We start from the raw sequence: 16,006 nt of genomic DNA on the forward strand, positions 1-16,006 counted from the left end.
ATCTGTCGTAGTGACCCACTCAGCCACAGTGTCTACACGTGGCCTTGTTGGCAGGACACTTTGAAGTCTTCTTCCAGTGTCTCTTGCCGGCACAGTTTCCGCATACGCTATCGGCAGCTGGACACTTTTCTGCAGAGCCGTGCTTCTTTGAGCAGGAAAGGCAAGAAGTGTCCCTGTTACAGTTTGGGAAAGAAGTAGCACCTTTGCTGCCATGTCCTTTGATTTTTTTGTAAGTGGAGACAGCACACAATTTAGAAGGAGGGGCACGTATAGAGGTGGTGGCTGTCCTTGTGGCCTCATAGGAGCGACATTCATTGACCATGGTAGCCAATGAAGCTGAGGTGTCCAGGGCAATAAGTTTTTGTGTGAGCTCCTCGTCTCTGACTCCCATGATGATGATCATCTTAAGCTGAGTTTCCTCACAAACTGCACACTGGCCAGGACAGACGTCGATTTCCTCTGCTACGTGCTTCAGTCTGACGTAGAAATCTGTTTGCAGGAAAGCAGGTCCCTGCAACGTAAAGCTTCATTTCGCAGGTTCTTGATGTGTTCCTGGAGAACATTTAAGACTTCCTCCACACTCCGATCTGTGTCTGGTGGCATGTTGAGTGTGTGTTCCAGTATTCGTTGAGTCTCCAGGCTGAGGCACATACGAAGTTGTATTAGCTGCTTCCTGGTAGGTAAAGTCCCTAGGTCCACCATCACACTGTAGTCATCCCAGCGTCTACGCCATTCCCTAAACACTTGGTATTTGGCATCGGGACGTAAGGGCGGTGGGGTCTGGGCGATGGCTTTCTGTGGGAGTGGGTGCTGGGAACTTGAAGGCACTGAGGATTGAGTAGGAAGTTGTTGCGAGTCCGGTGGTGTTGCTTGCTGGTGGGTAGGGTTGACCACGAGTAGCTGCAACAGGGCGGTGAAACACTGGGCTTCCTCCTCTCTTCTTAGGTTGTTGTCTTGGCGGCGTAGTTCTTCCTCGTGGCGACATTGATCCTCCTCTCTCCGACGTGTAGCCAACTCGGCCTGTCGAGACTCCTCCAGGTACTTGATAAGGAGCCTTAACTCCCCACCTGTATAGTCAGGTGTGGTGAGAGTAAAGGCCGGGTTTCCATCGTTGAGAAGCCAGGTGGAGTTCGACGGTCTGTTAGTGAGCCTGGGTGTGAAGGCAACTGGCGGTCTTCATTATCCTGGTCATGTTGCATATCCCCAGACTCGTCTTGATATGAGGTAGTCGACATTAGAAAACGTTTTAAGCTGTCACCCACAGTTTAAATGAAAAGATGAAAAGATAAAAGAGAATTTCTACAGTTTTTATTTTAAAAATTTCTGTAAATAGAGTGGCAAATGGCAACAGGGGAGGAGCATGGGAGGGCTCCGGGGTGGTGGGGAGGAGCAGCGGGTAAGCTGGGCAGCGGCCACTGGCACTCTGGCAGTGCCTTTCCGGTGATGAAAGAGGGTGGATGCACCTCGATTTCCTGTGATGAGTAGGGGTAAAAGGGGTTCTTATATGGGCATGAAGGGCACGATACACAAGAGAAATATTACCCACTAACATAAATCACTAATACCACACTGCACTAGCACTGCATGAACGGTTCGCAAACAAAGCACAGACACTGTAAAATCCACATGTAGTCGAGGGGAAATGGGCAATGGCAGCTCGATGCAGATGCTGGATTCCGGTGTCCCCTTAAAATACTGAATGGCCTACTCACTGTGCCATGGTGATAGGTGATGTCTTGTAGATGAAGACATATGATTGTAGAGATGGAGAAGTAAAATCCTGAGTCGTAGATTGCATTTATTCCATACAGCAAGGAGTTATGAACAGTGGTGCTCTGCAAGGCGTACAACTCGTGCCAAGAGAAGCAAGAAGACTATCTATGTGCATGCATGGAGTGCTGACAGTGCAACTCATGCGCATGCGTTTATAACGGACAAAATTTATGAATAGTAAAGGGTGCATATATGAAAGATAATATATACCATAATCTACAGATAGTGCTACTGTAGGCTCCACACTATCACCATCAGGGAACAAAACACTCGTTGATCACGATGGCCTCCCTGTCGCTCCCATAAACACCATTTAATCCAAAGGGCAGGGATCGGGCAGGGATTAAAGAGGAGGGAGTTCTCCAAATCCTTGAACGCAGCTAGTGTACTACTTTTTTTTTATTTTCCTTCTCATGGAAGAAAACCATTCCTGGCCTCACCTCAAGGTACATGAAAAATAAAAATATACTCCATGGACGAGGTACCAATAATTACAGAGAACACCCAACAGATGGTGCTTGTAACAAAAAGATATTTTCTTTGAGAAAGTTACTTAAAATTTAAGTATTTGATTTAGATAACCACCTGGGTCGTTACAATATATATATATATATATATATATATATATATATATATATATATATATATATACATATATATATATGTATATATATATATATATATATATATATATATATATATATATATATATATATATATATATATATATATATATATATTTATTTGTTTATTTATATATATGTATGTGTGTATGTATGTATGTCCGCATTATATATATATATATATATATATATATATATATATATATATATATATATATATATATATATATATATATATACATGCACAATTTTACTCTTAGATTTAGGACAGCATCACGAAAGAAGTTTATAAAAATAGGAGAAGATTGAAGTAATATTCGGAGGAAGAAAAATATGAAAGCGAGAAATTTAGATTTGAACTGGGGAAGCAATTTCCTCAAGTCCGAGAACCTTCTTGCCCATCACAATTCTTCAATATGAAATCGATATTTCCGGTTGAAACAGGATGACTTCAACAAAACCTTCTTTCGTTAAGAGGGTACTTAGCTAAGACCTTTAGCACAAAGTTTACTCTTCAACTGAAAAGGAATAAAATTTAACCATAAAAGAAACAATTTTTGAAATAGTGGTGTTTTACCCTTCAATCTATAGTCTTTGGTGTAGGTGTAACAGTTCCTCATTTATTTAAACCAGATGGCTCTGTCACTCACTGTCCAAAGGAAACTGCAAACCTTGTGCTTGATGTATTTTATAGTAAGCAGAGTAATGAGAAAATTGATCTTCCTCATTCGTGTTTTCCTTAGGCTAAACTAACTAGCTTAGTGTTTTGGTCTCATGAAATTATAGCTCTCTTGATGGACCCCAATGCTTATGGAGGTGCAGACCCAAATGGTATTTTTTATTTTTTTTATAGACTGTAGGTTTCTTAGCCCTTAAATTATCTAGTAATTTCTGCAAGTTAGTAAGAAGAGATTCTCTTAGCACTTGCTGGAGAATTAGTAATGTTACTCCATTGTGTAGATATGTCCATGGTAGCTCAAGTCCTGCTGATTATTGCCCAATATTCATAACTCCCACGTTATCTACCGTTTTTGAAAGCATTTTGGCAAAATGTCTAGATAGTTTTGATGAAGGTAATCATTAGCTCTCTAGTTTGCAATTTGACTTTTGTAAAGGCCGTAAGGAAGTCATGCCACTCTTACAATCTCCAATATAGTAGAGAAATCCCTTAATTGTGGTTAAAAAGTTCTTACGATTAACCTTGATTTTAATGCTGCCTTTGGCCGTGTTAATCATGAGACCAGTGTTTTCAAACTCAAACAGTTGGGAGTAGGTGGATCTTTTCTTAGCACAATCATTGAATTATTAAGTTATAGATTCGAAAGAGTTGTTGCTGATGGGTACGATATTGAATATAGGAATGTGATATCTAGTGTTCCTCAGGGTAGAGTTCTTGGCCTGTTACTTTTCATACACATGGCATGTAGTTTGGGCTAGAATACAAGATTGTTGCATATGCAGATAATGCTACTCTCTTTGCAATAATTCCACCTCCTGAATGTAGATCTGGGATTGCTTAATCCCTGAATAGAGATCTAGCTAAAATTGGTGCGTGGTACAAATTATGGGGCATCAAGTTGAACCCAACAAAACTCAAAAATAAGATTGCAAATTGGTCAAGGACGATGGCTCCTCATAATCTACTGTAGATATCAGCATTGATAATGTTTCTTCAACTTCATGTCTCTTTTTTTTTTTTTTATTCTAGGTGTGATTCTTCATAGCAAATTTTCTTTTGAGAAACACATTTGGTTTGTTTCTTCAATTGCACAAAAAAACTTGCTTATTGAGAAAGTATTTTAAAATTGTAAGTGCAATCTATTCTAAAGAAGTATTTCAATTCTTTCATTCTACCTTGTTTCGATTATTGTTCTCCTATTTGGTATTCTCCTGTAAAATCTCATCTTGATTTGTTGGACACGAACTTACAGTCTATTAAATTTCTTACCCCTGATCTAGATATTAATTTTCTTCGTTTATCTATTTTTACGGTTATCCTTCGTGTTTATTCCTTAATTGGGATGTGGGTCACATTATCTACTGAATATGGTCCGCTGTTATTAGAGTGATAATAAATAAGTGGCCATTTGTAATCGTTAATGTTCGTACGTAATAGCAAGGAGCGCCTATAAGTAGTGCCACGTGCATACATGATACAGTTTGCGAACATTTTACCATTTTTCATTTTATAATTTCATCATAAGCAGTACAATTCTGATATATCCGGTTTTTAGGTTTTATGTATGTAGTTTTGCGTCTTCTGGATATCATTGGAACGTGTATATATAGTATATGGCTATTACTTGAATTTTATTTATGTTCTCAGATTACAAAATTATGCAATAAGAGAATAGATCCTTGCTGATAAATACGTTTCCATTATCTGGCAACAATATATATATATATATATATATATATATATATATATATATATATATATATATATATGTATATATATATATATATATATATATATATATATATATATATATATATATATATATACTATATATATATAATATATATATATATATATATATATATATATATATATATATATATATATATATATATATATATATATTAAGAAGCATGTATTCTCATTGAAAAAGATAATGTATTAAGAAAGGTATGATTATCTAGAATTTGTTTCCAGCAGTCTGCCATCAAGCATAAAAATCCTGTTACAAGCAAGATATGCATTCTGGAATATAGTTGAATGATTTTCACATGTCCTCCTGTCTCTCAATTTCAATCCATGAAAATGTTGTAATTTTCTAATAAAGATAAGCAGTTAACTTGTCTCTTTCCCCTTATTGAGAATTCACATTACTTTTGCATTTAATGATTCAAATTTCACACTGATTAAATCTTTTTTAGTCCTTTTAACGAGGCATTAACACATAAAACCTCAAATTTGACTTAGTTGCTGAATTAGCTTAGAGATTCTGCGATTTGTATTAACACCCGTCATCTTTAAAAGAACCTTTTCATGCAATAAAGGTGTGCAGTATCAAAAAGGGCTTGGTGTTGGAGGAGAGCCGCTGTAAGCTCCTCAGTGAATGACATCATGTGAATTACTGAGCAAGTTACTTCCTCTAACGCATGTGCACAGAAATCTGTGTTCAAACACTGCGTGATGCAAGCCAAAGTAGGTGTGCCCGTATTCTGTGCTCTTCTACGTGATAATGTGCGCACTTACATTTAGAATAGTGAAATGCAGTTTTTTGCTCTGCTCTGTGCTGCATTGTCTGTGTTGCCTGTGCCTCAATGTGCACCCGGACCAAATTTGTTACCTAGTGCTGAAATTAATAATGTAGTAAGAATTGATGGACATCACCTAAGACTTTGTTTTGTAAAGAATTTGGATGAATATTTTGTAAAGAAACTTAGGATCAAATTTGTTATCAACTCGATTCACTAAAGTAACTATTACGATCTACCCAAAGTTCACCTTAAGAAAGTATAAAAAAAATAGTAAACAGAGGAGCAAGATTGATAAAAGGTATCTCACCACAAAGAAAGGATTATCCCTATACTTATTGAATTACACTGGCTTCTTTATTATTGAGCCCAGGATAGAATTTAAGATATTTTCAATTACTCATCAGGATATCAGGACCAGACATAAAAAATACCTAAGAGAATTGCTACATATCGTGTAACCAACGATTCGTGTCGACACGAGAATAGTTACAGATGGTTTAAAGTTATTAGAGAAAAGATGTACCTCTCTTGTAGGTTCTAGACTCTAGACCTTTCAAATATGCCTCCCTAAGACTATCATATGATAAGCTAACATCGGCATTTGAAGGAAGAAAGATATCAAGGTTTTGAGAAGAAACTAGACTTTCTAATTTTCCGAGTGCTGGGAAAATTAACGCAGAATACAATGTGTGATACTCTAAATACAGCAAGCAAATCTTATTTGTATTATAATGGGTAGCTGTAGGATTTTGTACGAGTGTTTGTGAAACACGTGCGGTACATGAATTGTACAAGTCGGTTGTTAGGTTATAACTGAGAGGTAAGGTGAATTCAACTGACTTTATTTCAATAGACAGACGAGTTCATATACAAGAGCTTCAGAGCAAGAAGGTCATAAAAATTAAAAAAGGCAAGCTTGAACAGGTTCTATTATCAATGAGGGGGAGAGTGAGATATACAAAAACAGATAATGCCGTTATAGTGAAAAGCATGTGTGAGTTACACACATGTGAAATAGGGTGCTTGCTCTTCATAGGTGTACTGTCAGTGGGTTATGTTGCAGGAGATACACAGATTTTAGGCGATCTCTCTCTCTCTCTCTCTCTCTCTCTCTCTCTCTCTCTCTCTCTCTTTCTCAAAACAATCTTGAAAATATTAATAAATCAATCCTCCACATCTCTCTTAATGAAAGAAGAAACTCTCTCCTCTAATGATAAAAAAATAAAAAATTGTCAGCTAAAGATCAAAATCTTCTCTTCTTTTACTTCATTAAACCCATTGTATAGCAGGGTCGGCCACTCGAGTAAACTTTTTCCATTTATTTTTATACCTTGCCTCTTCCCCGCGTCTTCCATCACTCATATCCATCCTCACCACATCCATCCATCTTTTCTGATGACGTCCTACACTCCTCCCCATCACTGGTACGTTTTTGGCTCTTGTGATTAGTCATCCCCCTCCCCCCAATAAAAAAAAATCTTATTAAATAGCTATATTATTTCAGGCCAGCATCCTTAGTCTTATCTTTTACATTGCATTCATTATTATTATTATTATTATTATTATTATTATTATTATTATTATTAATGTTTTCATCATCTTTATTATTATTATTATTATTATTATTATTATTATTATTATTATGGCCGCGGGGGCATAAAAACAATTACAATAGCGCCAATATATCCCTGCATGTCGTTAGAGGCGACTAAAAGTGACGGGACGAGGGTGCTGGGAACCCCCTCTCCTGTATTATAATCCTGTGAGACATCAAAGAGGTGGAGCTTGGGTGAGAGTGACTGCTCCCCGCACTCTAGTTTTGGGGTGTTTGAATGTGCGTGGATGTAGTACGATAGAGAGTAAAAGATGTGAGATTGGAAGTATGTTTAGGAATAGAAAGATGTATATCTTGGCTTTGTGTGAGACAAAGATAAAAGGGAAAGGTAAAGTGATGTTTGATGAAATGTCTGGTAGAGTGTCTGGGATTGAAAGGGGAAGAGCAAGAGAAGGTAAAGTAGTGGAATGGAAGGATATATCATCTAGGTTAATGTGGGTAAGGGTTAGGATGGGTAGGGAATGTTGGGCTTTTGTCAGTGCATATTAGCCAGGTTGTGAGAAAAGTGAAGAGCGGAATAAGTTCTGGAATGAATTAACTAGGTGTGTAGAAGGACTGGGTAGAAGGAATTATGTAGTTGATATGGGTGACTTAAATGCTAGAGTGGGCTCTGGAGAGGTAGAAGGTGTCATTGGGAAGTATGGCGTACCAGGTGAAAATGAGAGTGGTGAGAGACTGGTAGATATGTGTGTTAAGCAAGAAATGGTGATAAGTTCTAGTTTTTCAAAAAGAAAGATAAAAACAAGTATACATGGGTAAGAGTGGCAAATAGAAGAGTGGTAGAAAGGGTGTTAATGTATTATGTGTTGATAACTAAAAGAATGTTTGGAAGATTGAAAAACGTGCATGTGTTTAGGGGTATGGCTAACGGTATGTCTGATCATTTTTTAGTAGAAGGAAAATTAATTGTAGCAAAAGAGTGGGGGAATAGAGTAGGTGGATGTAAAAGGGAGCTAGTGAAGGTTGAAGAGCTAATAAAACTGGGGGTAAAAAGTATTTATCAAGAAAGGTTGAAAATGGCATATGACGCAGTGAAAGTAAGAGAAACAGGTAATTTAGAGAGGAGTGGAAGTTAGTAAAAGAAAATTTTGTTGGGATTGCAAGTGATGTGTGTGGCAAGAAGTTTGTTGGAGGCAGCATGAGGAAGGGCAGTGAATGGTGGAATGAAGGAGTGAAGGTAAAAATGGAAGAGAAAAAGAGGGCTTATGAAGAATGGCTGCAGAGTAATGGTGTAGAGAAGTATGAAAGATAAAGAGAGAAAAATGTGGAAGTAAAGCTCAAGGTAAGTGAGGCAAAGAGGGCAGCTGACCTGAGTTGGGGTCAGGGATTGGGTCATTCATATGAAAAGAATAAGCAGAAGTTTTGGAAAGAAGTGAAGAGAATAAGGAAGGCTAGTTCAAGAACTGAAGAGACAGTGAAAGATGGAAATGAAAGGTTGTTAAAAGGAGAGGAGGCAAGGAAAAGGTGAGCGGAATATTTTGAAAGTTTACTGAATGTTGAGAATAATAGGGAGGCAGATATAATTTTTGTTGCAGGTGTTGAGGTGCTGGTGATGGGAGATGAGAATGAGAGAGAGATTACAAGAGAGGAAGTGAGTAGAGCACTAGGAAAAGCATCTGGTATGGATGGTGTGAGAGCTGAGATGTTGTAGGAAGGGGGTGTGACTCTACTTGAATGGTTGGTGAGATTGTTTAATATGTGTTTTGTGTTGTCAATGGTACCAGTAGATTGGGTTTGTATGTGTATTGTACCACTATATAAGGGCAAGGTAGATGTGCATGAGTGTTGTAATGGGTATTAGTTTGTTGAGTGTACTTGGAAAAGTGTATGGTAGAGTACTGATTAATAAGATAAAGGATAAAACAGAGAATGCATTCTTAGAAATACAGGGTGGTTTTAGAAGAGGTAGGGGTTGTATGAATCAGCTTTTTACAGTTGGGCAGATATGCGAGAAATATTTAGCAAAAGGTAAGGAGGAGTATGTTGCGTTTATGGATCTGGAGAGAGCGTATGATAGAGTTGATAGGGAAGCAATGTGGAATGTCATGAGGTTATATGAAATTGGTGGAAGGTTGTTGCAAGCAGTGAAAAGTTTCTACAAAGGTAATAAAGCATGTGTTAGGATAGGAAATGAAGTGAGCGATCAGTTTCCAGTGAGAGTGGGGCTAAGACAGGGATGTGCGATGTCTCCATGGTTGTTTAACTTGTATGTTGATGGAGTGGTGAGAGAGGTGGATGCTCGAGTGCTTGGACGAGCATTGAAACTGGTACACGAGAATGACCATGAATGGGAGGTAAATCAGTTGTTGTTTGCGGATGATACTGTACTGGTTGTGGACGCAGAAGAGAAGCTTGGCCGATTAGTGACAGAATTTGAAAGGGTGTGTGAAAGAAGGAAGTTGAGAGTTAATGTGGGTAAGAGTAAGGTTATGAGCTGTACGAGAAGGGAAGGTGGTGCGAGGTTGAATGTCATGTTGAATGGAGAGTTACTTGAGGAGGTGGATCAGTTTAAGTACTTGGGGTCTGTTGTTGCAGCAAATGGTGGAGTGGAAGCAGATGTACATCAGAGAGTGAATGAAGGATGCAGTGTTGGGGGCAGTTAAGGGAGTAGTAAACAATAGAGGGTTGGGCATGAATGTAAAGAGAGTTCTGTATGAGAAAGTAATTGTGCCATCTGTAATGTATGGATCGGAGTTGTGGGGAATGAAAGTGACGGAGAGACAGAAATTGAATGTGTTTTAGTTGAAGTGTCTAAGGAGTATGGCTGGTGTATCTCGAGTAGATAGGGTTAGGAACGAAGTAGTGAGGGTAAGAACGGGTGTAAGAAATGAGTTAGCAGCTAGAGTGGATATGAATGTGTTGAGGTGGTTTGGCCATGTTGAGATAATGGAAAAGGGCTGTCTGCTAAAGAAGGTGATGAATGCAAGAGTTGATGGGCGAAGTACAAGAGGAAGGCCAAGGTTTGGGTGGATGGATGGAGTGAAGAAAGCTCTGGGTGATAGGAGGACAGATATGAGAGAGGCAAGAGAGCGTGCTAGAAATAGGAATGAATGGCGAGCGATTGTGACGCAATTCCGGTAGGTCCTGCTTATTCCTCCGGTGCCTTGGTTGACTACGGAGGTAGCAGCAGTAGGGGATTTAGCATTATGAAGCTTTATCTGTGGTGGATAACGGGGGAGGGTGGGCTGTGACACCCTAGCAGTACCAGCCGAACTCGGTTGAGTCCCTTGTCAGGGGAAATGCCTTGGTATATGTTTGTGATGTATGTATGTGTTATTATTATCATTATTATTATTATTATTATTATTATTATTATTATTATTATTATTATTATTATTAGGTAAGCTACATCCCTAGTTGGACAAGCAGAATGCTTTAATCTAAAGGGTTTCAACAAGGAAAAATAGCCACATTAGGAAAGGATATAAGGAATGAATAAACTATATGAAAAGTAATAAATAAAGAAAATGAAATATCTTAAAATCAGTAACGACGATGAAATAGGTTACATATAAACTATGAAGAGAGACTCACTTTCAGCTTGTTTAACAAAAAAACATTTCCTGAAAGTTCGAACTTCTGAAATTCCACCAATTTAACTAAATGATTAGGAAGATCATTTTACAATCTGATCACATCTGGAAGAAAACTTCTAGAATACTGTATAGCATGGAGCTTTATGATAGAGAAGGCTCGACTGTTCTAACTTACTGAATACCCAGTACTATGTACAGGATGGTAGAGTTTATAAAGATCCGAAGACAAATTATGAAAATTCTTATGTAACATGAATAAAAACTAATTGAATGACAGTCCCAGGGATTATTATTTAGGTTAGGAATAAGAAATTTAATAGATAGCAAGATTTTATCCAACAAATTAAGGTGAGGATCAACAGCTAAAGTTGAAACCGGAGAACTGTACTCAAAACTAGGTAGAATGAAAGAATTCATAAATCTCTTCAAAATGAAGGGATCACCCGAAACTTTAAATATGTTCTCAATACGGCATTTTTTGTGTAATTAAAGAAGAAATAGACTGAATGTTTCTCAAAAGTAAACTTGCATTCTGAAGGTACACCTAAAATTATAAAGGAATTGTATAGAGTTAAAGAAACATTATCAATGCAGAGACCTGGATGTTGAGGAACCCCTATCCTCGGCCTACTAAAATTCATAGTTTGATTTTGTTTAAGGCTCAACTTCGTACACCATAATTTTAACCAAGCACTCATTTCACCTAATTCTCTATTAAGGGAATCAGAAACCCAAAATATATATTCATGCAACGATCTTATTTTCTAGGCCAAATTACATATCATGCGTATATAGTGAGACGAGTCGAGAGAGGCTGTGACTAAAAGGCTGGATGATAGCAACTGAGTAACTTTATTACAGAACATCAGTTTATATATACATCAATTCCGGGCAAGAAGGCCATAACATACAACAGGCTGTCTCCTGTTCAACCAACAAGGGTTTCTGTTAACATTTAATGGTGAGAAAAACAGACAAGTTGATTCAGGTCGTTATCAGTGTGAGGGAGAGCGAATATACATAGGAGACTACAGTATATACAAAAAAGAGAAATGTCGTTACTATGTACGACCGTGTGACACACGGTTGGTACATGGCTCCCCCCTAAAAATGACATACTGTACATGTTAAATAGGGCGCCCTGATCTAGAGAGGCGAACTGTAGGTGGGTCATCTGGCAGGAGATAAGCAGGTTTTAGACGATCAATGGAGATCCAGTCTTCTTTGCCTCGAATGTTTATTAGGAATGCTTTTGGACTACATCGGATCACAAGGAAAGGGCCCATGTAAGGGGGCGTTAGTGGTGGCTTGCTAGTGTCATTGCGTAGAAAAACGTGCGTTGCAGAGTGCAAGTCTGTCGGTATGTGATGCTTCGCTGGGGGCTGGTAAGTCTGGCGGCATGGAGTAAATTTTCCCACAACGTGATGTATGCACTGGAGATCGTCAGAGATAGGCTGTAGAAGGAAGAAATTCGGCAGGGACGACCAACGGGTCTCCAGACACCATTTCTGCTGCCGAGACGTCCAGGGCGTCTTTAGGAGTGGTCCTTAGTCCCAGGAGGACCCAGGGAAGCTGAGTAAACCAGTTGGAATCCTTGCAGTGGGACATCAAAGATGCTTTGAGGGTGCGATGAAAACGTTCAACCATTCCATTGACGGCAGGGTTGTAGGCAGCTGTCTGATGTAGGGTGATGCCCAGGAGATTCACTAATGATGTCCACAATTGAGAGGTGAGAGTGGTACCCCTATCAGAAGTAATATGCTCGGGGATACCAAATCTTGAAATCCATCCTGAGAGTAAGGCAGATGTACATAAGGCAGACATTGCAGTTTTCATGGGAATGGCTTCAGGCTAACGAGTGGAGCGGTCGATGACGGTAAACAGGTAACGATGTCCTTGTGATGTAGGTTGTAGAAAATATTTTATCGTGAACCAAAATTGGAGAAGTTGAAAATTATTTCTTTTGTTGTTAAATATAAGATAAATATCAAACTCCTTAAATATTATTCGTAATATTATTTTTATCACGTTCAAGTGTTGAGCGGGGCTGACTTTTAGTTCCTCTAAACAACCTTGTTACTAGTGATCTGTCGCCTAGTATTGTTTTTTAAGGTGAACTGCCTGTTTACGCTGTTGTCCGGGAGCTGGAAGTTTTTGTCGAGGCGATCAGAGTTTCCAAGGGAGTTCTCAGGCAAAATCCGTCTTGTATGGTGGACATTTTTACAACTCTTGGTCATGGACAAAGACTATATACTGAAGGAAGATAGGAAGGCTCAAAATAGAATGTTAATACGCTAGTTGGCAACTCCAAAGTGAACACAATAGTTGGTTGCTCCGATTTCAGATGGCGTTGTAGGTATACATCGTTTGTCGTCTGTTTGTTTATATTCAGAATTTGACAGTTGACTCAAACGAAATCATGGCGCCGACAGTAAAGAAGTCACACAAGTGTGTTGTGTGATATAAACAAAAAGAAACCGATCCTCATTTGGTATTTCACAGGTTCCCTAAGGACAAAGAACGGTGAGTCCAAACAGTATAATACATGCAGTATGTGCTGCTAATGAGTAAGCCCCACTGATATTTGATGTAAGATTAAGGCAAGGCATCCACAGTAAATCTCTTTTGTTTTTCATTTTTTGTTGGCTTGTATGCTACCTTATTTCTATTTCCAACCCCCTATTGATTATTTTTGTGTGTGATACAATTTTGTATTATTTTTATCCTTCTGATTGTACATTTATACATTTATTAGTTTATAATACTAAACTATACATGAGTGCATCATGCTTTTCCATTTCAATAAAAAATAAAATACAATTGTGTTTTTATACACCTAATATCTCTCCATCTTACAGTGGCCTACAAACTGTAATTAAATGTATGCCTACACATAAGCATTTGTGGCTAAGTTTAACAAATCAGATATACAGTATGTTTTAACTTATTCGAATGTGGTATTGTATAGAACATTTAAAAATGGTTGTAATATACTGTACAATACTTAAATTTGCAAGAAAATTAACTAAATCATAAGAGATACAGCTATTGAATTTCTGAAAAATAGACTGAGAAACATAATTTGCAATTTAGTTACCTAAAATTTAAGAATATCATGAATATATGAGTAAAATATACTGACATAGTAATGCAAATTATGAACAAATGTCTCAAAATTTACAATCGAATTCCATCCTATATACCCGTAAGCATTACCGCTCTGAATGTTTGGTTGCTCGCTCAACAGATGGAGCCATTCGTTTCGCATGGGAGTATCTGGCATCTTTTCATAGCACACTCATTTGTGTGTTAAAAGCCTGAGCCCTCCTATCTTCCTAGTTCCTTCAGTATATAGTCTTTGGTCATGGAAGGATAAACCCCTAGTGATACCGACACTACGTCACTTTGGGGGGCAGCAGGAGCAACAGTAATTCAGTGAACGGTAGGAATATTAAGGTGAGTCAGCCTTTTCACATCTGAACTTGAGTTGATTTGATACCCTAGCCATAATGATTTAATACATTAGATTAAATTAGATTCCTTCTCAAGACCTTGTTAAAAATAAATCTCGGGATCAAAAGAAATTACGATTTTTCCAATTTTGTTTTCGGTTTCTTTTTTACCGTTAGGTGTTTTTTTTTTTCTTTTTTTTTTCTTTCTTTCTTTTTTCCAGTGGATTACCACTTTCATTGTGAATTCATCCATTGTTATCCGTGGATTACCACATTAGGCTATTAGCTATAAAGTTTTGTTTTTGGTGGATTACCACAGTTTATGAAAAATATGTTTGTGCTTTTAAATTTTAAAATCGAATTCCATCGAAGGTATTTTTAGTGAACGGATTCCCGTTTTGAGTTTTGTTTTTGTTAACACTGATTCCTGTAAGTGATTTAGTTTCCCTTTTACCTAAACAGTTTGACAGGGAGTGTTTTTTGTGTTTTTCAGATCCTAAGAGACATGATAGTCATTGGTAGGGGCTTTCTTTATACGGTTGTTTTCCGGTGAAGTAAGTTACTAACTTGAGGGAGGCAGGACAGTAATTAATCGTCTTAGTTGTCTCGACCATTAATTTTTATCAAATATTAATCAAATTAATATAACTCGACCTTTAAGAACTTTTTGCTTCCTTTACCTCATTTTGTTTGTTTTTACCTTGCTATTGATAAAATATTGTGTATGGAACCCCTGGTGGGACTTGAGAAGAAATTGCTGCCTGCTGCCCTCCCTTCGGTGTTAGTTAGTGGCGGTATCTTTGAGCATATATTTGTTAAACGTTACATGAAAATCGGTGTTTTAGGCCATAGTTACGTTTGGGACTTGGAGCAGTTAGATTATTCGTGTTTGACATACGGTGATCTTAAAGTGCCTAGTGAATTTTTTGCATTTCCTGGATTCGGATATAGGAACTTTATACTTAATCCGAAGTCGTTGGACGATTTGGCTGAATATAATCCAGAAGTGGCCGTTGTATTTTTGGGTGGAAACGATATAAAGGAGAATGTGGATTTGAATATTGTCAAAGAAGATTGTGAATGTTTTTTTGCTATTTAGAGATTAAGGTTACCAAATTCACTATTTGTTGTTGCTCACGTTGAAATTCGCCACTTGGAAAGTACTAATAGACACGGCACCCCTTCTGCAGATTTGTATAAGAAATTGGCTAGAAATTTTAATAAGTGGTTAGACCGTCAACCCTTTAAATATAAGACTTTGTTGATGAACGGTTTGTCAAAACTCGATGACCCTAGCTATTTCAAAGCTGACGGCATTCATTTAAATAGAGGGGATTTAGAACTGTCTGTTTCAGTGGATCTATAATTGTTTATCAGACATTGTAAAAGCAAATTCCTAATTAAACATGGCGTCTGAATTAAAGTTGTTGATTAATTCCCGAAAATATATTCGCAAGTTAGTGACTGAATGTTATAATAAAAGGACTAATTATTGTCAGTTAACTGAATTGGAAAAGAATAAGAGAAAGTCCGAGTTACAAGATCATTTAGAATCGCTTAAGAAGTGTGTTACGATCCTCGTGGGGATCGTAACAGTTGGCGACCCTGCCAGGATTTTCGACTACATAACCAATTGAAAACAGGGAGAATATAGAAAGAAGCAGAATGAGTGCGATTACGAGAGATTTGATACATTCAGGTAAACTTCTTGGTCTAGATGGCGATGATCTCCGTGATTATGTTAAGAGAGAACAGGAAGTGTTTGAGAGAGACGAAAGAGCAGCTGAAAGAGAAAAAAAT

Source organism: Palaemon carinicauda, chromosome 9 (assembly GCF_036898095.1).
Source record: "Palaemon carinicauda isolate YSFRI2023 chromosome 9, ASM3689809v2, whole genome shotgun sequence".
NCBI classification, from domain to species: Eukaryota; Metazoa; Arthropoda; class Malacostraca; order Decapoda; family Palaemonidae; genus Palaemon; species Palaemon carinicauda.